The sequence below is a fragment of the Silene latifolia genome, chromosome 9 (assembly GCF_048544455.1).
Source record: "Silene latifolia isolate original U9 population chromosome 9, ASM4854445v1, whole genome shotgun sequence".
NCBI lineage: Eukaryota > Viridiplantae > Streptophyta > Magnoliopsida > Caryophyllales > Caryophyllaceae > Silene > Silene latifolia.
Window position 1 is genome coordinate 88,235,650 of NC_133534.1, and position 8,249 is coordinate 88,243,898.

Sequence of the window (8,249 nt, forward strand, 5' to 3'; positions counted from 1 at the left end):
CTTTACAAAATAAAGCGTTCTGTAGACGCGCAACCAGATATCTATAAGGCACGACTTGTGGCAAAAGGTTTCACTCAAGTGCAAGGATTGCATTATGATGAGATTTTTTCACCTGTAGTCATGCTATGTTCCATTCGGATAATCTTAGCGATTGCCGCATTTCGTGATTATGAGATTTGGCAAATGGATGTGAAAACCGCCTTCTTAAACGGTTATTTGGAGGAAGAGTTGTACATGGTGCAACCCGAAGGTTTCATAGATCCTAAGCATCCTAAGAAAGTATGCAAGCTTAAGCGTTCCATTTATGGACTTAAGCAAGCTTCTCGAAGTTGGAATCATCGTTTCGACCAAGTGATAAAAGAGTATGGCTTTATTCGATCGGTCGAAGAACCATGCTTATATATCAAGTCGAGTGGGAGCAAGATTGTATTCTTGATATTGTATGTCGATGACATACTCTTGATTGGGAATGGCATTCCTCTCCTATTTTTGGTTAAAGAATGGTTGAAGAACCATTTCCAGATGAAAGATCTGGGTGAGGCACAGCGTATATTGGGAATCCGTATCTACCGAGATAGATCACGACGGACGTTATCACTTAGTCAGGAGTCTTATTTGGATAAGGTTCTTGAGAGGTTCAGCATGACCAACTCCAAGAAGGGGAACCTTCCTATGACGACTGGGATGCAGTTGAGCAAGTCTCAGTCACCCACGACGCCTGAAGGGATTGAGCGCATGATTCGTGTTCCTTATGCATCCGCAATAGGATCGATGATGTATGCCATGATATGCACACGTCCAGACGTGGCATATGCATTGAGTATGACAAGTCACTGGATAGCAGTTAAAAATATCCTCAAGTACCTACGGAGGACTAAGGATTGGGTATTGACTTATGGAGGCGATACTAAGCTATGCGCAACCGGTTACACAGATGCTAGCTTCCAAACGGATCGAGATGATTCAAAATCTCAGTCCGGGTTCGTCTTCACTCTTAATGGTGCTGCGGTCAGCTGGAAGAGTTCCAAACAGAGTGTTGTAGCAGATTCTACTACTGCATCCGAGTACTATGCCGCTTCGGAGGCAGCAAAGGAAGCAATATGGATGCGTCAATTCTTACAAGCTCTTTCGGTAGTTCCTAGTTCGAATGACCCGATCACCATCTATTGTGACAATAGAGGTGCCATCTTCAAGGCTAAGGAGCCAAAGTCTAGCAACAAATCTAGACATGTACTTCGGAAAGCTCACCTGATCCGTGATTACGTGGAGCAAGAAGAGATAGTGATTGACAAGATTGCGACGGATGATAACATCGCGGATCCTCTCACCAAACCGTTGAATTATGATAAGCATGTAGGGCATGTTAACTCCATGGGAAATAAACATGTTCCTGAGTTGTAGTACTTGATTATGGATTTGATACATTATCTTTTTCATATACTATTTATAACTTCATCGTTTTATATATATAATATTTTGTTTTTCATGTGGATTGTACTGACAACATTGAACGCCACAAAGTGAACTGAATTACATTATATTTGTTTTGGTCCGTAATCGCCAATGTGAGCTGATAACTCCGGCTATTATATTGTGCAGTCGATTGATGGTGGGTTCAACGAGCCATAAGTTAAACGGTTGACTAATCCATCACAGATACGAGACTATGACGATACCTCGTAGGACAACTTTTTTTGACAACGTAATGGAGTCCTAAATTTTTAATAACATTCGGTGCCAGGTCGTGGATAGGACATCCATTGTGTTCCTAGAGTCGATTCTTTTGACTATCAACTGTCTCTTAAGATTAGGGCAGTTTTTGGGTGACTTTGGTTTCTTTCTCACGGTCTACCGTAACTGGGGCTAAGTAGATTTTTTTGTGGGTCATTTCATACTGTGCTTACATCTGCAGGATTTGAGTTGAGGAAAATATCCAACCCTTATCAGGTATAGTTATTTCTCAGGGCCACTCGAGGAGTTGTAACTGAAATGCATGGCCATGCTCGAATGTTGATTCGTTTATCAGTTAAGTTACTCTCTAGTCGGGGAAACCACTCTTGATATTGATTGCTTGTAAAATACGACCTTTGTGAATTCGGATTTGCAAATTGTTTTACATTGAGTGGGAGAAATTTTATAGGATATGAGAATCGGTTATCGCACATACACTTGTGAGGACAAGGGGGTGTTTGATAGAGCTTGTGTCCTCCACAAATTAGTGTGATAACATTTGTAAATCTCTTATAGGTTCACAAGGGTATACTTCGTATATTTAATCAGTTGATTAACGTTTACCTAATAACGGTTGGCTTGCTAGAAAGTTTGACCTTATTATCATACAGATGGCGGTGATCAACTGGTCCCTAAAGGTCACACCTATAGGATGTGTTTGAGAAATGTGGTTATAGAAATATAATCACATTGATGCCCAAAATGACTAAAAAGCTAGTCAATGTGTTGATGAGATAATTATTTAATAAAATTAAATAATATTAAGTTGAGACGAATTAACTGTCAATTCGTAAATTAAATATAATAAGTTATATTTAGTTAAATATATTTAATGTTAGCTTGGACGAATTAATCTGTTAATTCGTAATTAAATATAATCAGTTGTATTTAATATCAACAAGATGAATGTGTCATAGTGGTAATAGTGAGGGTACACATACCAAGAGGTCATGGGTTCGATCCTCACTAGATGACAATTCAACACATATTATATATTTTTGGAAAAACCAAAAATAAGGAGTTGATAGTCCTTATTTCGGTCTGATGGCCGAAAATTAGGAAAGTATTATTCTTTCCTAATTAACTCGATAATTCGGTCAGTATAAAAAGAAAGGGAGAGAATTATTTCTACCCTAATGCTTTTTCTGGACCTTGCCTCCTCTCTCTCATCACAAAACACAAAAACAACTAAATTTTACAGAAAATTTTAGATCGATTTCTAGCATAATCAAAGGGCATATCTCAGATCGTCTTGGGTGCAACTAATACGCGAATATCAATTTTGATATTGTTCTTAGGCCAATTTTGCTAGGACCGAAGGTTAATTCTAAATCCTTATACTTTGTTTATGTATTTTGTTTATGACCTTTAATCATCATTGTTAAATTCGTTATAATCCTTCTAGTTTAAGGGAAGTATACAGATTATGTCCCACATCCTCACCAGGTCAACCACATATAAGAAAAAGTGTTTCTCGTGTACAATTGGGAAAAAAAAACTGAAATTACAAAACAAATGACGTACAACCATAAGTACAGTCAAACTCTTCGAACGGTACATTTTAACTAATCGTGAGGCACGTGTAAAAAATGAGAATGGTACATTGTAATATAAAGTGACCTCATTTAATACAAACGCAAAGAAAATTCCCTTTGACTCAAGCAGTTGAAATAAAACAAAAGCAGAATGCAGACATGGAATGATAGTATGACTCATGGTCTATGTTCCCAACGTGTGCATATAGTTGCAACTGCTCATGCATATTAGATATTCCCCACATTAAGAAATTACAACATTAACATTGTAAATGTTTAAAAAGTACATTTAGTACGTTTAGAAAGTAGATTGAGAAATTATAGCATTAACATTGTGTTAAATGGCCATTTATCCTAATTTGGCCTAATCTGAACTTTTTTAATATAAAATGGGTATATACAAGTTGAGGTTCAAATGAGTTTAGTAGTTGGAATTAAACAAAAAAAGAAAGGACTTATGCGATAATAGTATGTCTCAATTTTTTAAAAATGCAATACAACAATGGCAAAGAAAATTACAAAGTATTTCAAGCAAACAATAACAACTTACGAGTGCGATTGAAGTTATGTCTATTCCCGGGAAAAGCTGCAACACCATTTTTACACGAGCCTCGAATAATTCATAAATTTTTTCATCACTTAAACTTGGGCTGGGTTTCGCTAATACAGACTGCATGGAAAAGTAACGAAAGAGGGAAGTACAATATTTCAAAATACATATTACACACAGCATTTAAGAGTGTATATAAATGTACTTATATGCACAAGCGTGGTAAAAAAGAACCGCTTCGGAGTACCAAGATTATTTTCTTCCTCTTTACAATTCAAATATGATGACCAGCAATCAATTACAACACTCGAAACATGTTCAGACGGCTTTAATGACCACAAATGCATTCGCGTTGCAAAATAAGTCTTGTACGAATATAAGTGCTCACTAGAGCAAAAAATATAACAAATTACTTGTCAGGTGTGAAACAGTGAAAATGACATACACAAAATGGTAATTTAGCAAGTACACATTTTAGATTACCTGGAACAACGATTGTTAGTGCCCCGGTCACTGAAAACATAATCAGCCACTTTAAGGTGCACCGCAGTAAGTGGTGTTAACACATTGGTGTCATCTTGGATAGCATAAAACAGCGGATCAAAACGAGATGACTGTTTCTTGTTGTTGGATAGAGGTATATAAGAAGGACTTGCCATGAAATGAACCCTTTTGGTAGCTGAAGAAGATTCACCGGTGACAGGGCGATCCCGTTTAACCCCTTTAGCTGCGGCTAACCTTGCCTCACTCTCAGCAAAGTCTTTCTCCAACCCTAAATCGAACGAAAATTCACCAAAGGATGTGTACGGATGAATTTCTCCACTTAGCACATTGTTCTCTGTGTTTAGCACGAGCAAGTTTCAATTTGTACGCTTTCTCAACTGCATTTGCTACAGCAATAAACTGTTAATCCTCATCTAGTATGCTGGATTCCCACGTCGGTGCACACGACACATATTTAGTACCACCACCATATGTCAAATATACAAATTCAGTTGCTGAATGGGCCTGTTTGACACACTCTTCACCTGGGAAACATTGCAAACCAACCGCGTATTTCTCATCTAACACAGCCATATCTTCCATGATTCTCTTTGCTGAAGCAGTGTAGTCATCTGCAAACTCATGGACAAGGCACAGTATGAAGGTACATCTTTAATACTATGAAGGTACATCTTTAGTACTATGAAGGTACAAAGAAAATATTTCAAAGTGAATCTTAAAAAAGAATAGTGAATACTTCGAGAATCAATGGATATACCTCCAGAGACGAGTACGAAATTGGAGATTTTGTATCAGTACTAACATCCCTTGACACTCTCCGCACTTTTTCAACCACTTGTACGTCTACATGGATTAGAAAATCTAATTCTTTCCATCGGTCGACCTTTTACACGACCAAGACCAAATTGACCAGCTTCCATCACCTGCTTTTCCCTTGAGACAAGTGTAGCAGATGTCCAATTCAAAAGAGTATAGTAATCTCTTTCTACGAATCGTTTTTCATGGACAACACGGTCAACATAAACAAGCTACAAGTAAAAACAGGATTATGACTGGAAAATGGCAGATTTTAAAACCATAATAACTAACAATAAATGTAACCCAGAAGATTTGTACCATTACAAACAGGAGAGGTCCACCAAAGTGATTCTTCTTCCCCTTCTTGACCCAATCCTTTGTGTTATACCGCAAACTCTCCATGACAAATTGACACCAATCAAGCTGACCAATGGCAGACACATTCCTCGGCCGATTTTAGTACATGGTGATTGATTTAACGGCTTTCGATTGTTGCGCATTAACAAAGACACAGCAAGCACCACAAAATTAATCTTAATTTGATCAATGTAATCATCATGACAAATAATATGCTCTGCAAGGGTCTTGATATCCACTTGACCATCAACATGAAATTGAGCTTTGCAATGCGCGTAAAACGCATCACATTCTGCATCTTCGTCACTACAGCATAAAAGTAAAACAAGTTTTCCTCCAATTGGGAGGCCAACAGCATCATGAATGCAAGAAGCAGAAACACGAAAGCGTTGTTTATCAGGTAGAATGATGAAATCCGAATACGGGTTGTAGTTCTCAATTAACCAATAACCAAGGCGTAAAGGAAGCCTTGTAACCCTTAGCCAGAACAATGAAGAAAAACCAATCTCTTCCAGAGCACACCATTGATTGTAATCAAGGTGTCGAAGGACATCAACAAAACTTTTAGGTGACATCCGAGTGGTAATACGGGAGAACGTTGGAGTAGGATCATCAACAGTAGGAGTGAGGTTGTTCAACCTCGGAGAAATACGGCGTGTAACAGTTCTAGGATCGCCTTTGCGCTTCAATAACTGAAAGTAGTTTTGCATGTAATATTAATCAGTTGTGTTGTGTTGTACACGTTTCACGAAGAAATGTCCTATCAGTTTTATAGAAATGTGCATGATCTACAACAATAATGTGCACGCAATTATGACCTTTTACATGTGGTCTTAAATTGATGCTACTTACGTTAAAAGTACTTAAAATTCAACAAAAATCCAAAAAAGCACAAATTAGATCAAACTAAAAAAACAACAAACAAATGGAAATGTATAAGCAAGTTACAAAATCAACAAACAATGCGACAAATACAAATTCCGATAGCATGCAAATGAAAACGTAAATTTCGATTTTAACAACAATACTGAACTCAAAATTCATCAATAAATGAATAATCCGGCAAAATGAACATAAGAAACATTAATTTAGGTTACAGTAGAGTTACATAAAACGGACTAAATAAATTAAGGACGAAATCGAAAAAAGCTTGAAGCTAAACAGTATATACCTTCATGACGAAATAGGTAAGAGAAAATCCAACAGAAAGACGAAAATGCAACTCTACAGAGAATAAGGAGAGAGAAATAGTTGAAAGCTTAACAAAGAAGGTCGGAATCCATGGTTGAAAGCTTAACGAAGAAGCGAGGTAAATTTCGGGGAAAAAGAAAGACAAAGCCCTCAAGTTTTGGTAAAGGAGCGCGTGTTATAGGCCCTTAGATTAGCGCGTCAAACAAGATCCAACGACCGACGCGTTCTCAACGTTCTCATGCTTGTGCCATTCTCATATGATCCAAAATCTAATAATAATAATAATAATAATAATAAATAATAATAATAATAATAATAATAATAATAATAATAATAATAATAATAATAATAATAATAATAATAATAATAATAATAATAATAATAATAATAATAATAATAATAATAATAATAATAATAATAATAATAATAATAATAATAATAATAATAATAATAATAATAATAATAATAATAATAATAATAATAATAATAATAATAATAATAATAATAATAATAATAATAATAATAATAATAATAATAATAATAATAATAATAATAATAATAATAATAATAATAATAATAATAATAATAATAATAATAATAATAATAATAATAATAATAATAATAATAATAATAATAATAATAATAATAATAATAATAATAATAATAATAATAATAATAATAATAATAATAATAATAATAATAATAATAATAATAATAATAATAATAATAATAATAATAATAATAATAATAATAATAATAATAATAATAATAATAATAATAATAATAATAATAATAATAATAATAATAATAATAATAATAATAATAATAATAATAATAATAATAATAATAATAATAATAATAATAATAATAATAACAATAATAATAATTCTAATAATAATAACAACAACAACAACAACAACAACAACAACAACAACAAGTACAAGAACAATAACAATAACAATAGTAATAGTAGTAGTAATAATAATAATAATGAATATAAATATATAATAGGAATTATGAAATTTCCTAGTACCTTCCTTGTACCTGCCTTCTACTAGTATAAATACAAGACTAGACCTATTCATAATTCACTTTTACTTTCTCAACCACACAAAATAATTGATGAGAGAGGGAGATCTAAAATGAAGGAAAAAAGGAGGAACTTGTGTTAAATTATCGTCTCAAGCTAAGACCGTCTCACAAGGTAACTCATATTTTATACTTTATATAACTTGCGTATTTAACCACCGTTTGAAACAACGATGACCGTGACCTTTAACCCGAACCACCGTGACTACTTTGACCCACCGTTGACCACCAGTGATGTCGGGAATGGGTGGTTAAATGGGGTGTTGTAATAGGGCGTGTATACACGGTTTATGCGGGTTTTTAAACCCTTACCCTGCTTCGATTTAAACCGTACCTGGGTCGGGTGGTTCCTACTTGACGAGTCGACCACCATGGGTGATCACGGGTGGCCATATGCGGTGGTTTGAGTGGTGGTTGGTATATAAAACAAATTGTTTACTTAGGAATGGGTGAGTTGAGTGTTGGTGTTTGTTGTGGTTGCTACTGAGTCGTGT